Source organism: Dasypus novemcinctus, chromosome 13, assembly GCF_030445035.2.
Source record: "Dasypus novemcinctus isolate mDasNov1 chromosome 13, mDasNov1.1.hap2, whole genome shotgun sequence".
Taxonomy (NCBI): domain Eukaryota; kingdom Metazoa; phylum Chordata; class Mammalia; order Cingulata; family Dasypodidae; genus Dasypus; species Dasypus novemcinctus.
Genome location: NC_080685.1, coordinates 24,289,306 through 24,309,012, shown reverse-complemented (window position 1 = coordinate 24,309,012; position 19,707 = coordinate 24,289,306). Strand labels below are relative to the sequence as shown.

The 19,707-nt window shown below is 38.2% G+C and overlaps 1 protein-coding gene across 1 annotated transcript in view; it reads right to left on the bottom strand.

The window, feature by feature from the left end:
• Positions 1-19,707, bottom strand: part of VPS45 (vacuolar protein sorting 45 homolog) — a 99,104-nt gene that overhangs the window by 1,361 nt on the left and 78,036 nt on the right. The window lies entirely within an intron of this gene.

The window sequence follows — 19,707 nt, the reverse complement described above, 5'->3', positions numbered from 1 at the left end:
AGCTAGTAAGTGGCACAGCTGAGATTCAAACACAGGCTCTCAAGTCCGTACCCTTCAGCACCAGGTGGGAACTCCGCAGCCGTCTGGTTCCATCTCCCCCGTGCAGCCTGTTTCCTAAACATGCCATGAGCTTTTCTACCACCGTGCTTCTGCTCTTACCGTGCCCTGTGTCGAAACGACAGACTACCCCCATCTCTGCCTAACGAAATACTTTCCTCCTTGAAGGCTGAGGATCAGAAGTTATATTTCTGTAAAGCTTTTTACATTTTCTGTAAAGCCTTTCCAAACCCTTCCATGCTGAACTAATACTTCCTTCACCATTGGCACTTTATTATTATTAATTAGGTATTATATATATTACTGTGCTTGAAAAGACTGTGAGCTCCTTAGGGTGGGGGAGAATCTCATTTCATCTCTGTATTTCCAGAGCTTAGCACAGAGGTTGACACCTAGTAGCTACCCAGTAAAGGTACGATGAATGAATGAACAAACGAATGAATGGAAGGCAAGAGAGCCTTCTCTATAATATAGAGTTTATTCAGATGGTACTTATAAGTATACTCAGTACTCGATCTCAGAAGGAGACAGATCTATGGCAAAAGGAGAGATAGGAAAGTAGCCAGGTACTTTATTACTACCATTGTTTTCATAGTTTTAGACTTGGAAGATCCTGGGCCTGGAGGATTTAAATTCTGAACTCCTTTACAAAAGAAAAAATTAGTGAAGCAATTTTTCACTAAAAAAATGGTGAAAGGAATAGAAGCTAAGTTTATTTATTCCTTTACTAAAAAAGAGACACCCCTGTCTGGTCTGGGTTTTTGGCTAGTTGGACTAGAGACACTTGGAGGTCAGAAAACAAGTATCAGGACAACCCAACAAGCCTTTGATCAGTGGATACTAGTTAGAATGAAACAAATGTGCTAGGAAGCCCTTACTGGAATTTACCATGTGACATCTGCTTCACTCTCAGACTCTGCTACATGTCCAAGGAAAGGAGTAACTTGCCTGTGTTATACTTAAAGATCCTCCTCTATATATCAACAAGACCACACATTCCTGACTGCAAAGAGAAAACACTATTTTTATTTGTCAGGCCTAATTTTGTTTCCTAGGGCCATTGTGACTTTTTAAAAAGTATTTGGGGACTTTGATGAGTCACTGCACAAAATGCTTGAAAAATTATAGGTGATGAACATATTGGTAGCTGTACCCCAAATTTAGACCATGTTTAAAAACAAAATACAAATGACTTTTCTAGATTTAAGTCAGTTTCACTTAAACAGCAAATCAAAAAGCCCCTTCTGGGAAACGGACTTTGGCCCAGTGGTTAGGGCGTCCGTCTACCATATGGGAGGTCCACGGTTCAAACCCCGGGCCTCCTTGACCCGTGTGGAGCTGGCCCATGCGCAGTGCTGATGCGTGCAAGGAGTGCCCTGCCACGCAGGGGTGTCCCCCGCGTGAGGGAGCCCCACGCGCAAGGAGTGCATCCCGTGGGGAAAGCCGCCCAGCGTGAAAAGAAAGAGCAGCCGCCCACACTTCCCGTGCCGCTGACGACAACAGAAGCGGACAAAGAAACAAGACGCAGCAAATAGACACCAAGAACAGACAACCAGGGGAGGGGGGGAAATTAAATAAATAAATAAATCTTTAAAAAAAAAAAAAAAAAAAAGCCCCTTCTTCCTGTGGTACAGTAATTCAATTCAGTTCACTGTAACCGATGTTACTCAGCATCTATTATGAACCAGGCACTGGGCTAGGTGTACAAATGAATATTAAACCTGCTATAGTCCTCCTTAGGGGCTTTAAGTCAGAGACAAACACAGTGACAACTCAGTGTGAGATGTGCTATAAATAGAGAAGGTACCGAGAGTAACATAGTGGATTGACGCTCTTCCTTTTCTGGGTGTAGGCTGTCATCGAGGTTACTCTCCCAAGCCTGGATGGAAGGATGATGGGTAGAAAAAGGCAGAACCTCAAACTCTCATCAGAGATTTAAAAAAAATCAACCTCAAAAAGTCTAGAGTCACACAATGAAAAGCAAATTTCTTGACCTTCAAGTCCTTTGCTAAGGGACTAGAAACCAGCACGTAATGGATATTAAATTTTAATTATTAAGGTAGTTTAGGGAAGTGGATTTGGCCCAATGGATACAGCGACCACCTACCATGTGGGAGGTCCGCAGTTTAAACCCCCGGCTTCCTTGACCGGTGTGGAGCTGGCCCATGTGCAGTGCTGATGTGCACAGGGAGTGCCTGCCACGCAAGGGTATCCGCTGCGTAGTGGAGTGGGGCTCCATATGGAGAGCCACCCGGTGCAAAAGAAAGTGCAGCCTGCCCAGGAATGGTGTCACACACACGGAGAGCTGACACAACAAAAAGAGACATGGATTCCGGTGCCGCTGATAAGGATAGAAGCGGTCACAGAAGAACACACAGTGAATGGACACAGAGAGCAGACAACTCTGGGGGGGAGAGGGAAGGGGAGAGAAATAAATACAAAATAAAAATCAGCAAGATGACGCAACAAAAAAAGGTAGTTCAGCTGAACTATGTTTGTTCCTAAACAAAGCTATAATTAAACAAAATATGTCTTCCTCCTTTTTCACCACATTCCATGGACAGAAATCACATGTGAAGTTCTTGTAAACCACCAAGGGAATCTAGGACTAAATGTGAAGAGTGGTATAATGAAAAAAACTAATGGAACTTCTGGGGAGCAAGAAAATAATTAGGAGAAAAAATCCCAATATATTCGCATTAATGGAGTATTTAGGTCCTAATTGCAGCCAGACACTTATCTGCAGATGCTGAATATGGGAGTGGGTAAGGGAGAATAGGATGGAAATTTTAAAACTGCAAAATATTCAAAACGCTCCTCACCTCTCGTCTCTGTCCCCTCTGCTTCCCACACTGCCTAGTTTAAGGCCCAGCTCTCACGTGAGCACTTTCAGGAAGCTAACCTTCACTGCATCGCCTTCCCCTGGTGTTACACACTCAGTTCTCCGTATCGTGGACATATACTTATACTGTGTTGTCATCTATTTTTCTTCATGTCTATCTTCCATGTAAGTCTATGAGTTCTTCTAGAACACAAGTGACACAGGATGACATTCTTTTTGTGAAAATTTTAAACAGTACATATAAAGATCCTCCACTACCCTTTCTAGAGGTAACAACGATTCAATCAACAACATTTTTTTTTACTTTGTGTCTGGTTTCTTTCACTTAGCATAATGGTTTTATTTTTTTGGTCTGATGTTAACGCCTTGTACCATTAACATACAACAAATATTTACTGAGTGCCTACTATGAGCCAGGCACTATTCTAGAAACAATAAACAAAGCGGGAAAATATCGCTGCCCTCATGAATTCATATTCTAATACAGGAGGAGGTAAGATGATAAATTAAATTAGTAAGTAAAACATAGTAATAATATTAACACAACAAAAGTAAAAATAGTGAACATATATACCACTTAACAGGCCAGACACTGTTATAAGCACTTTACACATATTAACTTAATCCTTACAACAATCTATGAGATAGAAACTACCCCTTTTTATAGACAAAGAAATGGAGGCATAGAGAATTCAGGATTTTAGATCTTGAAAGTGACAGAGGTGGGATACAGACACAGGCAGTCTGGCTTAAGACTGCGTTCTCTTGACTGTGATGCTACACTGTCCTCTGTAGCACGCTAGATGATGATTTTCTCTATGCTATGGAGAAAAATGAAGCAGATTTGAAGAAGGGAGATGGGGAGACTTGGGGGTGGTGGTGGTGGTGTGAGATGTTAAATTTAGTGATCAGGGAAGGGAAGGCCTTACCAAGAAACTGACATTTGAAGCCAAAATCTGAAGGAGGTAAGGGAGTATCTGTTCAAGGACCTGAAAGGAGGCTTAGAGTGGCAGGGGTGAAGTGAATAAGGTTTTGGGGAGTGAGAGAGGCGATCAGAGAGGTTCAGGCAGGGAGGGGGAAGGAGTGCAAAGATGAGATCATGTTGGATCTTGTAGGTCACCATTAAGATTTTGGTTTTTACTTTGAGCAAGATGGGCAACACTGGGAGTGGGAGGGTGGAAAGTGTTGCGCAGACATGCGACAAGTTCCGAATTACACATTTAACAGGATCACTCTGCTACTATATTAAGTGTTTGCTGAATGATTATATGAATCAGATTCCCATATTTTAAAGTTAAGACTCCAGCTTAAATGTCGCCTTACAATGCTTACAAGCTAAACTTCTAAATATCCAAACAGCAATTTTATCAGGAGCAAGGATAAGACTGGCATTTAAAGTCTATGTGTGGGAGGAGCTGGTGTAGCTCAGTGGTTGAACGCTGGTTTCCCATATAGGAGGTCCCAGGTTCAATCCCTGGCTCCAGTGCCTCAAAAATAAATAAATAAATGAAATAAAGTCTATGTGTAGGGAAAGAAAAATAAATAAATAAAGCCTATGTGTGGGAAGCCAATGTGGCTCAAGCAGTTGGGCGCCTGCCTACCACAAGGGAGGTCCTGGGTTTGGTTCCCAGTGCCTTCTTAAGAAGATGAGCAAGACAATGAGCTGACATGATGGCTGGCATGGTGAGCTGACACAACAAGATGATGCAAGGAGATGACACAAGGAAACACAATGAGACACACAAAAAGCAGGGAGCAGAGGTGCCTCCAGTGATTGGGCGCCTCCCTCCCACATGGGAGGTCCTGGGTTTGGTTTCTGGTGCCTCCTAAAAAGAAGGCGATCAGACACAGAGAGCAGACTGAGCGTAAACTACAGGGTGGGGGAGGAGAAATAATAAATGAAATAAATCTAAAAAAAAAGTCTATGTGTGAAAATACTAGAAATCTCAAACACAAAGGCCATCTTGCTCTATACTGGAAATACACTTTACCCATTAAAAACATCTCATTATTTCTCAAACATGCTGTATTTTTTTTTTTGGCTTGTCTGTCTGAGCTTGCCAAAGGCTGCCAATGCAAAGTACCAGAAATGAGTTGGCTTTTATTACGGGAATTTTATTTAGGGTAAAGGCTTACAGTTCTGAGGCCATGGAATGTCCAAATCAAGGCATCAGCAGAGATGTTTTCTTGGTGTCCTGCCATGTGGTGAAGCAAGATGGCTGCTGATCTCTGCCAAGGTCTCTGCCTTCCCCTCTCCGGAAGCTCAGTGGAGGGCAACCAGGCAGAGGGCTTGTCTCTGTCCAAGCCTCCTCTCTCAGCCTTAGCTGCTCGCTGTCTTCCTGGGTTCAGCTGTGAGCTATCAGGTATACGACCTATCCCTTCAGCCTTTGGCTACTTCATGGACCCAGCATCTCGGAGGCTTTATGCTTAAGCGATCCTCAAGTCCTTTCTCACATGGCAGGGTCAAAAATGGCAGAGCTTCCTTTTCCTGTGTGAATCTCTCTTGTCTCTGTTTATATCAGACCCAACAAGAAGACAGGGACTCAAACTGAGTCATGCCTCATTGATGGAGTCCAATCAAAAGCACCCTAATTAAGTGAGCTAAAGTGAATCTAATGCAATCAAAGGGTACCCAAAATTCTTTTGGGATTCATAAAAGAATTTCAAACTGTCATACTGTCCTTACTTAGGCTATTTCCGCAGCCCTTACTGCCCTGCCTTTGCATGGAAAGCCTACACATTCTTTAAGGTCTAGCTCAAATGCCATCTCCTCTGTGAAACATTTCCTGACTACTCTGTCAGAATTAATTATTTCTATTTAGGACACATTTTATTTAACTTACGTACATTAACACGTCTTGAAATTTTATACCTAAGAACCCCAACAGCAGAGGAGAATGAATTTATTAGTCCTCTGGGTGTAGTCCAAATTGGTGTACCAGGTCACAAAGTTTCTTTGAAATCTAGTATTTTGTTTTAAAAATGCAAAATAATTTTATACTATTTTTCATAAAAGGACCTTTTAAATTTTGACATCAACACATTTTAAGGTGTTTATCAGTTAAATTATTTAATTCTATCCCTGCACATCCACCCAAATTATAAGAAAATGAATACTCCAAAAGATGTGTCATGCTTATTTTGTGCCTTTTTGTGTCCCTGGGACTAATCATATCTTAATTTGAGAAATGTGATTTGTTTGACTCCCCGACTAGACCAAAAAGTCATTGAAGATAGGGACATTTTATCTTTGTATTTTGCCCCTACAAAGTGTAAAGCAGGCACTCAATAAATATCTTTTCTCTTACTCTCAAACAATATAATCATAATAATCCATCAATATTCTTGACTCCCATTTCTTCTTGCTATTCCTTGACTGTAATAGTCTAAGTAGTAAGTGAGATGGTCACAGTCCCCTGTTGCTCTAACGGGTATCCTGGAAATCTGGATTGATGTTTGCTCGGTTTGTGAGCTCTTAACAATTGATAATAAATCACAAAAGTGTATTTTCAGTAGTTACTGAGAAATATTTATTTGATCCTCATTCCTAGTATCTGACATGATAACAAAATAGATTTATAATGGCATCGCTACCTCCTTTTGGAACACATTGAGATTTTTTTCCTTTTTTTTCTCAAGTTCATTTATAACTAAGGGTGAAAAGTAAAATATGACATTTAAAAAGTTCATTGCTTTTAAAAAGTCAATTAGGGAATCAGCACATGAGCTGACCCAACAGAGTAAGGATTAAGATTTCAGATTGTGGCTGTATATGTCCAAATTTACACACACACACACACACACACAAAAGGTGTTCTGCTAGTGACATTGTGAAAGAAGTATGCTCTAAAACAGTTTAGAAAAAAAGGTCTTGCCTCAAAGGCCATGAATCATAGAGATTTCAAACCTGTTGTAAAAAGTAGATCATTTTAAGGCTTCTCTCTCTTCTGACTAAGACAGGAGGAAAATAAGAAGTTTTCTTTCCTTTTGTTGTCAGTAAGTCAATATTCTCTTTTTGGGCAACATTTTTCTTTTATCATAGTTACCATATTGGCAGAACAGGTCCAAACATGCTATAAATTTTAGATGTCCAATTTATGAAGTTAGAGGAAAAAAAGACTAATCCTAAAGGGTAGAAATCAATAACAGAAAACAAAAATACAGCAGAAACAATCAATAAAGTTATATGTTAGTTCTTTGAAAAGACTAATAAATAATAAGCTTCTGGTGAGAATGATTAAAAAAAAGTAGAAAGCACATACATACAAACAATATGAGAAAGTGAACATAAAACTGCAGATGTATATCAGAATTGAAAAATATGAGAGAACATTATGCCAATAAATGTGGTAAGTTAGACAGAATGGACAAATTCTTAGGATGACATAACTTACATAAACCTACTCCAGAAGAAACAGATTCAATAGATTCGTGAATAATCTTATAACCATTAAAGAAATTGGAGCAGTAGTTAAAATTTTTCTCCCAAAACCAGGTCCACATAAATGAATTTTTGCAGACTTTCAAGAAACAAGTCATTCTAATTGTATACAAAATCTTCTACAGAACAAAAGAGCAGCTCATTTTATAATACCAAGACTAGACAAGAAAAGTGTAAGAAAGAAAATGATAGGCCAATATCCTTGATGGAGTTGCAAAAATCCTAAAAAAAAATTTAAATAAATAAAAATCACCAAATAGAACTAATAGGGTATAAAAAGATAACACATCATGAATAATGTGTTTATTCCAACAACACAAGGTTAGTTTGCCTTTGGAAAAATATATGTTATTTATCACATTAATAGATTAAAGGGCAAAGCTCTATGAATCTCATTCATGCTAAAAATTCTTAGCAAAGTAGGAAAGAGGATTAGAAGGGAACTTCCTTAACCTGAAAAGAGCATCTACAAAAACCTACCACAAACATCACACTTTACGAGATGTTAGAAACATTCTCTATAAAATCAAGAATACGAGAGATTTATTTTTGCTTCTATTAAAAATTAAGTCTTGATAAAGCTTTAGTAATCAAGACAGTGTGGTATTAGCACAAGGATAGCCAAACTGACCAATGGAACAGAAGGGATAGCCCAGAACAGACCTGTTATACATATATAACTATGATATAAATCAGAACAGTTGTAACAGAGATCAATGGGGAAAGGAGGGATATTCTATATGTGACAACTGGCTATCAATATGGGAAAAAAAGAAAAAAGAAATTGGATCCCTACCTTACACCCCATACAAAAGTAATTCCAGATGAATTATGGTCTTAAAACTGAAAAAGCAAAGTTTAAAAACATTTAGAAGACATATTACAGTTTCTTAAAATCTTTCTGATCTTGTGATTAGAATTTAAGATATAAAAAGTACTAACCATAAGAGAAAAGATTTATAAATTAGAGTACATTAAAATGAAGAACTTTTAAAGAACAGAGATACATGAAGAGAAAAGAGAAAACTAATAGAATCAATAAAACAAAAAGTTTCTTTGAAAATTAAGAACTCTATTCATAAAAATAATAATTTAAAAAGTGAAAAGATAAGTGAGTACAAATGGAAATTGAACTGCTAAAAATGTTTCTCCTCACAGATTACAAAGGCCCATTTGGTACCTGGACTACCTGCATGGGAAATTTTATTACTGCCCCAGTATATTCCTGCTTGAGATAATATAGTTACATCCTTGAGTTATGGTAAGGTAAGGATTTTCAAAATAAGTGACGGTAACAATAAAGATGGTAATGATGAATATCCAAAGTTGTTTTTCCTTTATCACTCCAAATGTAAAAGTAGTGACAACAGCAGCAGAAGCAACATTTATGGAGTGCTTACTCTGTGCCAGATACTCTTCTAAACATTTTATATATGCTATATCATCTATTCATCACAACTGCCATATGAATGAGCTAGTATTATCTTCATTTTACAGTTGAGAAGATGGAGCCACAGACACCATATACAAAACTAACTCAAAATGAATCAATGACCTAAATATAAAAACTAAAATAATAAATTTCTTACAAGAAAAAATAGGGGAAATTTTTCAAGTCCTTGTATTAGGCAATGGGTTTTTAGATATGACACCAAAAACACAAGCAATGAAAGAAAAAATAAATTGGATTTCTTCAAAATCAAAAAGTCTGGTGCATCGAAGGAAATTTTCAAGAAAGTGAAAAGACAACCCACAGAATGGGAGAACATAGTTCCAAATCATATATCTGATAAAGATTTAATATCTAGAATATATAAAGAACTCCTACATCTCAACAACAAAAAGACAAACAATTCAGTTTAAAAAAATGGGCAAAGGACTAGAACGGCTCTCTCCAAAGAAGATCTACAAATGGCCAACAAGCACATGAAAATATGCTCAACATTAGGGAAATGCAAATCAAAACCATAACGAGATACCACTTTATACTGACTAGAGTGGTTATTATTTTTAAAATGTTAAATAACAAGTGCTGGCAAGGATACACAGAAATAGGAACCCTTGTACATTGCTGGTGGGAATGTAAAATGGTACAGCCTCTGTGAGAAAACAGTTTGGTGGTTTCTCAACAAGTTAAACACAGAATTACCATATGATCTGACAATTCCACTTCTAGGATATATCCCGAAGAACTGAACACAAGGACTCGAACATATATTTGTAGCTCAGTGTTCTTAGCAGCATTATTCATAATAACCAAAAGGTAGAAGCAACCCAAGTGGTCCATCACAGATGAATGGATAAACAAAATGTGGTATATACATACAATGGACTACAGTTCAGGCCTAAAAAGGAGTAAAGTTCTAGTATATGCTACAACATGGATGAACCTTGAAGACAAGCCAGATACAGAAGTATAATATTATATGATTTCATTAATATGAAATATCTAGAATAAGCAAATACATAGAGACAGAAAGTAGATGACAGGTTACCAGGGGCTGGGGTGGGTGGGTGAGACAGGATGGGGAGCTGTTGCTTAATGGGTACAGAATTTCTATTTGAGGTGATGGGAAAGTTCTGGTAATGCATGGTGGTGTAGCACAATATTGTGAATGTAATTAGTATCACTGAATTTTACACAACAAAGTGGTTAAAATGGGAAATTTTGTGTTGTATATGTTAACACAATAAAAATAAAACAAACAAAAAAATAGAGGCACAAAAGGCTACATAATTTGTCTAAGGTCATACAGTGACCACATGGCAAAATAGGTTTAAATGGAAGCCCATGCCCCTAGTTGGTACACTGCCTCTTCAAAGACCGAAGGAGAACCAAGGGGAAAAGCAGGTCAATTCAATCGCAGAAGCTATAATGATAAACCTAGTGAAAGAACCTATGTTCTGAAAGGTGCATCATTTAGTTGTGGAAGGCAATACAGTCTTGGCAGAGTAATGACAACTCAGGACTATGATGACGATAATCAACTAGACACTTGACTACTTAAATAATTCCAGTGGCATCAAATGGATGACTTTTAAAACTTTGTAAAACATTTTAATATTTTTCTGATCAGAAAACCAGAGAAATGTAGATGATGTAGAAAACAGAGAAGAAAATGAGTCACTTTTGTCTCACTACACAGCATATTTGAGTTTTTCCTTCCATTAAAATTTTATTTAACCCAACAAATCCTAAAACATAAATGCAAATCTTGTATTGGATCTTACACACTACACAAAAAGGCATATTTTATAACTTGTAAGAGACATCCTGGCTGCAAGAAACAGAAACTCTTTCAAACAACCTTAAAAGTTTACTGGATGAAATTGGGGTCTATCACAGGACCAATGTATGAAGGCAATCCAGTGCCTCAAAGGGCCGGGAATCAGGACTGGAAGGCTGTCTTGAAACTAGAAAATATCCACCCCTTTGCCACTCTTGTCTCTATTTCTTTCTCATTTATTAGTCTCTTCTTCTAGTGTCACACTGTTTATCTGTTTATTTCTTGTCTCTTTCTCTGTGCTTTGGTTGAAATAAATCATTTTTTAAATCTGTCCAGCACTTTCGGGACCCCATATAAATTGATAAATTTAAAGTTTAAGTTTATTTTTAAGAATCTTCAGCAGCTAACCTCAGTGTTGGCAAAGATACGATGTGAAAGTATCAACTGGTAAAACTTTTCTAACCAGAAATTTAGTAATTTAGCATCTTAAAAACGTCTATACCCTCTCATGCAGTAATTTCATCTCAACATTGCTAATGGTGGTTGGAACCCAGCATCACACAAATCTGAGCTTGAATTCCGGCTCTGCATTTCTTAGCTATATGATGCAAGGCAAATAACTTAATTTTTCCATGCCACAGTTTCTTCATTTGAAAACTGGGATCCCAACAATCTTACTTCTTGAATCATGAAGGTTAAATGGCATAATACATATAAATAAAGTCAGCAGACTGGTATATAATATATGCTCAATTATTACTATCCCAAGTGAACAGTTTGACATGTAAAGATGTATATTCCATGATGTTCATTACAGTACTGTTTACGACGGTGAAAAATTGGAACTATCAAACATTTATTTAATTAGAAGGTAGGACTGAGACAATATTTGTTTTGTTCACCACTGCATACCTAGTCACATTAAGACAGTTCTTGGAATATAGCAGTACTCAAGAAATATTTGTTGAATGAACAAATTATTGAGGACTGGTAAACGGTGGTACAGACAATAGAATGCATTTGATCAATAAAAATGACATAAGTATTTTTGTTGAAAGTATACGTGCAGTATATTCCCTTTTATTTAAAAATATATGTGTATATATTTATAGGAAAAAGGCTAATAGGTTATATCAAGATGTTGGCAATAGGCAGCAGACTTGGCCCAGTGGTTAGGGCATCCGTCTACCACATGGGAGGTCCGTGGTTCAAACCCCAGGTCTCCTTGACCCATGTGGAGCTGGCCCATGCGCAGTGCTGATGCGCACAAGGAGTGCCCTGCCACGCAGGAGTGTCCCCCCCGTAGGGGAGCCCCACACGCAAGGAGTGCACCCCCTAAGGAGAGCTGCCCAGGGTGAAAGAAAGTGTAGCCTGCCCAGGAATGGTGCCACACACACAGAGAGCTGACACAACAAGATGACGCAACAGAAAGAAACACAGATTCCTGTGCCACTGACAACAAAAGCGGACAAAGACGACGATGCAGCAGATAGACACAGAGAACAGACAATCGGGGTGGCGTGGGGTGGCGTGGGATGGCGTGGGGGAAGGGGAAATAAAGAAATAAATCTTAAAAAAAAAAAAGATGTTGGTAATATTCCCTAGATGGGTATTTTTATTCTCCTATTTTTGCTTAGCTATATTTAATTCTTTCTGAAAGGACCAGGTATTAATTTTGTAATGAAAAAATATTTTTAATGAAAAAAAAAATTATGTCCCAGTATGCAATAAAATTGGAATCAGGGAACACACCAGATTTGAATCCTGGGTTAAATTCAGTTCTGTTTTTTTTTAACACATCTTATTAGAGTTATTCATTCATAATTTCATTTTCTCATTAGATACTAAGATCTTTAAAGATAAAGAATATGGGAAGTGGATTTGGTGCAATGGATAGGGCATCCGCCTACCACATGGGAGGTCTGCGGTTCAAACCAAGGGCCTCCTTGACCTGTGTGGAGCTGGCCCATGCGCAGTGCTGATGTGTACAAGAAGTGCCCTGCCATGCAGGGGTGTCCCCGGTGTAGGGGAGCCCTACGCACAATGAGTGCGCCCCGTAAGGAGAGCCGCCCAGCATGAAAGTGCAGCCTGCCCAAGAATGGCGCCGCACACATGGAGAGCTGACACAACATGATGACACAACAAAAAGAGACACAGATTCCTGGTGCCGCTGATAAGGATAGAAGTGGTCACAGAAGAACACACAGCGAATGGACACAGAGGGCAGAGAACTGGGGCGGGGGGCGGGGAATAAATCTTTAAAAATAAATAAAGACATAGAATATGTCTTTATCTTTCTCTCTTTAGCACTTTGCACAGAAACCTACACAAAATCAGCCCTCAAATGCTTGTGAATGACAGGTGATACACTACATTATGGCTCTTATAAGGGTATCTAACACCTGGTCAGAGGAGGAAAGTAAACTCCCAAAGAAAATCTCTATAAAGAAGATGATGGTTCCAACAGCTTCAAAACTGATCCCGAAATGCTCATGAGTAAAGAGTGGCCTCTGGATTCCTCTCCCTTTGAAATGCAAATTGTCACAGTATCCTAATTTTTCTGTAAATAATTCAGAGATTGAACCAACTCGTGGTTACAGGAGAAGGTCCAAGTTTCTAGTGTTACTTGTTTAGGTAGAAATCTATAAAGTACCTGCTGATAATATGAATCTGCCCCTCCCAACTTCAAATTTACTTACAGAAATTCAGAATGCCAACTGTTTTTCAAACTCTAAACTGTACTCTACAAAAAGAATTACTGTCACTGACTTTCTGTCAGAGTTATTATCAACATTCAGGCATGATCTCAGGTAGTAATAAACTAACAGGTGCCTCTAATTATTCAAGTTAATCATTTTTATTCAAAAAAACAGCATTGCCTCAAATCTCATTTTTAATTATCTTTGGATGACAAAAATTTTAAAACAAAACTAAATGATTCCCCACTTTTGTATAATTTTTTCCCCCTACTTTGTTTTACAGTATTTCTTAGAAGGCAGAGAGCTTCATATATTGTCCATTTGCCTACCTTTTGTTAGAAGTGGTATTCATAAGCAAGGGTTTTTTCATAGCTAGATAAATCTTCCAAAATATTTCAATTGAGTACTCAGGTGTCCAGACTGGAAACAGAGTGTCTGGGTTCAATTTGCCATTTATCAGCTCTGTGACCTTGGGCAAGGTAGTTAATCTCTCAACATTCCAATTTCCTCATTTGAAAAATGGAGTTGAAAATAGTTAATACCTATCTCATTGGGTTGTTAAAAATGAAACAAAATTAAATGGGTAAAACAGTACTATCCAACAGAAATATAATCAAGTCACAAATGTGAGCTGTTTATGTATTTTAAAATGTTCTAGTAGCTACATTAAAAAAGTATAAAACCCAGTATATTTTTATTTTAACCCATATATCCAAAATATTAACATTTCAATACATAATCAATTAAAAATTAATTTTTTTGATACTAGGTCTTGGATATCTGGTATGTATTTTATATTCATAATAGGCACAACTCAAACTAGATAAGCCACATTTCAGGTACTCAATAGCAAATGTGGCTAGTGGCTACCTTTCTTGGGACAGTGAAGGTGTAAAGTACTAAAACAGTGTCTTGCACATATCTGTTCTAAATAAATTTTAGTTCTTGGTATAATCATCACCACTCTTAGGAACTGCTATAGATCAGTGTTTCCCAAAGTGTTTGACTCCTAACACCAGCTGATATCAGGTTGTTTAGGGGCATGCATTAAATAACACTGAATTATGCAGTGAGAAAACCATTCCTTTTAAAATTATCTTTATATCTTCTGACTATATCAAGAAGAAAGTGTCAGTTTGGTGTTAGTGTTTTTTTAAACTTTTTATTTTGAAATAATTTCAAACTTACAGGACAATTGCAAAACTAATAACAAACCCCAAACAGAGAACTCCAATATAACCCCTGTCCAGCTGATACCCAGATCCACCAACATTTTGCTTCCTCCCTCACTCCCTCCCTCCCACCCTCTATGCCAGCCTACAGCGGAGATCGGAGGAACCTGGAACTATGGAGGCTTAAGAGGGAACCCTCGCAGACATCGCCTGCCATCTCGCATAAACACGTGGCAAATGACTTTAGGTGAGAAAGTACCTCTTATGGTACCTTGAGATGGACTCTTTAGGGGCTGGTAACTATAAGCTTCTACCCCAAATAATTACTCTTTATAAAAGCCAATAGATTTCTGGTACTTCGCATCAGCACCCCTTTGGCTGACTACTACAATCCCTTTAGTATATAGAAAGTGTTTTGTTTTCTAAATCTTTAATCAGTTTTAGTGAGGCATAATAATTTTCACTGATATTAAGGGCATATATTATTTGATGAGTTTTACAATGTACAGAGTATAACTACCACCTCAATCAAGATATAATACATTTCCATCATTTGAGCAAGGGCTTTAAAAAAACATAAAACAAACAAAACTCAATAATAAGAACCCTGAATATATAATGTCAATTTATACTTCTACTAGCCATATTGGAGACTGCCTCACTGCACATTTATCTTAAGGAAATAATCAGAGATGGGGATAAGAGTTTGTCAATATACTTGATGTTTACTGCAGCATTATTTATTTCAAACAAAAAATCATAAATCTAAATGGAATGGTTAAATAAGGATGCATCCTTAAAATTGAAACTATGTAGCCATTAAAATTATTTTAATTTTTAATAACATGGGAAAATGTTCTCAATATAATTAAAAGCAAGAAAAACTACTGAACTGTGTAGACAATGTGATCCTATGTCAAAAACAAAACATAAAACAAAACTGAAAAACCTACAAAGAAAAAATATTAGATGGAAATATACCAAAATATTAACAGTGGTTAGCTGAGTTACAGTATTATGATTTTTACCATTATATTTAGTTTTTTTTCCCACAATGGGCATGGATTATTTGGGAAAAAAGTCTATTCTTCATCTGTGTGATAGCATAACTATCTGTCTTTGCTAGTTAGAGACAAAATTGAAAAGTGGGGTTGTGTTAACAATATTGCAGGTTTATAACTAAAGAAGATTTAATTGAATTCGGTAGTAATACAGAGAACCTACTATGTACAATAATTATTATAACTTTGAAAGGGAATCTGGCAGTAAGAGTTAGTGCTGGAGACTGAAGTGCTAGCTTCACCTACTGTTCAAGCGGTGCTCAGAGAACCCCAACACTGTTGGTTAATACATTCTCCTAGCCCCCTTTTCCCTCTATTTCTGCCCTGAATCTCCAGAAGACACCAGAGGGAATTTTTTTATTAGGAGAACAATTTCATCTATTTGGATCTGGTTCTTGACCTCTTAGCTCACAGAGCCAACTTAAAAGTGTCAATTGCTGGGAAGCGGACTTGGCCCAGTGGTTAGGGCCTCGGTCTACCACATGGGAGGTCCACGGTTCAAACCCCGGGCGTAAGGAGAGCCGCCCAGCGCGAAAGAAAGTGCAGCCTGCCCAGGAATGGTGCCACCCACATGGAGAGCTGACACAACAAGACGCAACAAGAAGAAACACAGATTCCCGAGCCACTGACAACAACAGAAGCGGACAAAGATGACGATGCAGCAAATAGACACAGAGAACAGACAACCCGGGCGGGAGTGGGGGTAGGGAGGGTAGAGAAATAAATAAATAAATCTTAAAAAAAAAAAGTGTCAGTTGCTGCCAGCAGGAGGAACCAGAGAACTCTTCAGTTTTTTTTTTTAAAAAGATTTATTTTATTTATCTCTCCCCTTCTTCCCCCTGCCCCAGTTGTCTGTTTTCTGTGTCCATTTGCTACATGTTTTTCTTTTTGTCCATTTCTGTTGTTGTCAGCGGCACGGGAATCTGTGTTTCTTTTTGTTGTGTCATCTCGCTGCATCAGCTCTCTCTGTGTGTGGTGCCATTCCTGGGCAGGCTGCACTTTCTTTCACACTGGGCAGCTCTCCTTACAGGGCACACTCCTTGCACGTGGGGCTCCCCTACGCGGGGGACAGCCCTGCGCCGCAAGGCACTGCGCGTGGGCCAGCTCCACACGGGTCAAGGAGGCCCGGGGTTTGAATCGCAGACCTCCCCTATGTTAGACGGACGCCCTAACCACTGGGCCAAGTCCACTTCCCAACTCTTCAGTATTGAGTGACTTGTGAGGTGATAAGGCAGGCTAGCTCAAAACCCAAACCAAGATGCTCATTTATTTGCCAGGAAGGATCATGTTCTTTAGAAACACAACTGGAAAAACAGCTGAGTATTGTAGATGAATATATAAGAGGTATGTATTAGTCAGCCAAAGGGGTGCTGATACAAAATACCTGAAATCCTTTGGTTTTATAAAGAGTATTTATTTGGGGTAGGAATTTACAGTTACCAGGCCATAAAGCATAAGTTACTTCCCTCACCAGTCTATTGCCATGTGCTGGAGTAAGATGGCTGCTGTTGTCTGCATGGGTTCAGGCTTCCTGGGTTCCTTCTCTTCTGGGGCCTGCCTCTCTGTGGACTAAGCTGCTCATTCTCTCGTCTCTGCAGCTGCAAACTATCAGGCAAATGGCTCATCTTTCTTCCCAGAGCCGTCTCACTTTCCTCATGACGAAGCTTCTCCGTGTGTTTACTTCCCAGGGCTTCAGCTCAAAACTCCAACCTCTCTTCTCTGCTATGCAGTTTCTCTGTGAGTCCCCGCCCATCAAGGGGGCGGGGATTGAAGTCCTACTGATGTGACCCAATCAAAGCCTTAATCATTATTTAATCAAGTAAAAATAAAACCTCTGAATCCAACACACACTAATATGTCCAGAGGAAAAGACCAGTTTACAAACATAATCCAATATTTCTTTTTGGAATTCATCAGTAATATCAAACTGCTACCAGGTGTATCTTATTTAAGTATATCTAGGAATTTACATTTTCACAGTAAACACAATCATTTTGGTGGATGGTTCTCTTAATTCATATTATCGTCTACAGCAGGATGAACCTTCCAAAACATAAGTCATATGTCATAGCTCTGCTCAAAACCCTCCAAAATGTTCTAACTCAGTGAAACCAATCTTCACAAGTCTGCAAGACCCTCTATGATGAGTCTCCGGATGCCTGTCTGAATGCATCTCCTACTGTTTTCTCTCTTGCTTATTCCACCCCAGACTCATTAGCTCTTCCTTGAACACATTGCATGCTCCTGACTCAGGACCTGTTATGACTGTGCCTGGGATGTTCCTCCTGATATGTGTTTGGCTCACTCCCTTATCCCCTTCAAGTCTTTGTTCAAATCTCTTCTCAATAAGGCCTTTGGTGACTACCATATTGAGTAGAGCAATTTACCCTCACTGTCCACTTCATACTACCAATTTCCCTTTATCCTGCTCTACTTTTTTCCCTCAAAGCATTTATCACCTTCTAATTTGCTATAAAATTTATTTATTTATTAAGTTTAGTTTATTTCTTCTTGTATTAAAATGTATGCTCCAGGTAAGTAGATGTGGCTCAAGCAGTTGGACACCTGCCTACCACACAGGAGGTCCTGGGTTTAGTTTCTGGTGCCTCCTAAAGAAGACGAGCAAGACAGTGAGCTGACATGGCAAAATGATGCAATAAGATGATGCAACAAGGAAACACAACTAGGAAATACAATGAGAGACTCAACAAGCAGAGAGTAGATGTGGCTCAAACGACTGGGTGCCTCCCTCCCATATGGGAGGTCCTGGTTTGGTTCCTGGTGCTCCTAAAAAGAAGATGAGCAGACACAGAGAGCACTTAACGAATAGACACAGAGAGCAGACAGTGCGCACAAACACCTGATGCTCAGTAAATATTTGTTGAATGAGTGGATGACCTATTGACTGTATGCTAGAACCATTTGTTCAATAAATATCTATTCTAGGACTCATAACCAGGGCAATATGAATCTTTTTTTTCACACATCAAACAAATAAAATAACTTCACAATTCAATCTGCTGTATAATTTTGTCTGTTCCACATAGATGCTGGTAGAGTACCTATGGTACATAGCAACAACTCATATCTTAAATAATTCCTAGAATTTGGAATTTGACATTCTCCCTCCTAACTGAGGATATGTTAAGCCATTCTGATTAATCAGAAAAATACAGAGGGAAGTAGTAAGGAGGAGAAAATAATTCCATAAGAAGGGCAAATACTAACCTAGGAGATGACACTCTGCACATGGCAAATTTGCATGGACCCTAGAGAAATAATGGGCTAACTGTTTAGGGCCGGCACTTGCATATGTTTCAGTCACTGCTGAATCCATTACCCAGACCCTTTTTCAGGGCAGGTTCTCAGCCTTTAAAAAAGCATGAAAGTTATACCTTTAAAGAGGTCTCCCTGATCAATTACTATCTTTTATTTCTTTGTATTTCATTATTTAAAAAAAAGGGAAAGCAATACAAAATTCTTATTAAATTTCACATGGCTATGGAGAGAGAAGAAAATATTGACTGCCTCTTTACTCAGAAGGCAATTTATTAAGAATGTTGCTAAGAAGATAATTAGCTTCTGCAATGTTCCTTGGTGTCTTAGCAGCAAATACATGCCTTCTATTTAAAATGGTGTTTAAATCTAAACAAAGATCATCACAATTATACCTAATCAGAGCAGGCCATTTAGAAAAAAGTCATATAACTACAAAAGATTACATATATAAAACTCTGCTTCATTGTGACCAGTGCTTGAATCACTAAAAAAAAGTCAAAAAAAAAACTTTTAAAGAAATAAGGTTAAACAAAAATAAAAAATAACTAAAAAAACCCACAAAAAAATAAAGAAGTTACTTAAGAAGGAGCAGCTTAAGTTGTAACTTTGAATGGCAAGCTGAATTTCAGATTCAAATAATTTATTATTTCCTTTTAAAATCTAAGGGACACATGTTCAGTCTCTGCTTAGCTTAAGGTACATATACATAGGCCCTATTCTCTCATCAAATACTACATTCATTTTTAGAAATACGCCAGGGAGAGAAGGAAAGAATTGTTTTCTATTATTTATTTTTTAGTTTTGTCTACAAGTAAGATTTTGTTTCAATTTACAGTAAAGGCAATCTGGATGCACTTTAGAAATGGAGGGTATCCTAGGATGAGGATTGTTAAAATTGCTACTAATGAGTGGCATGTAATTTTCTAGGA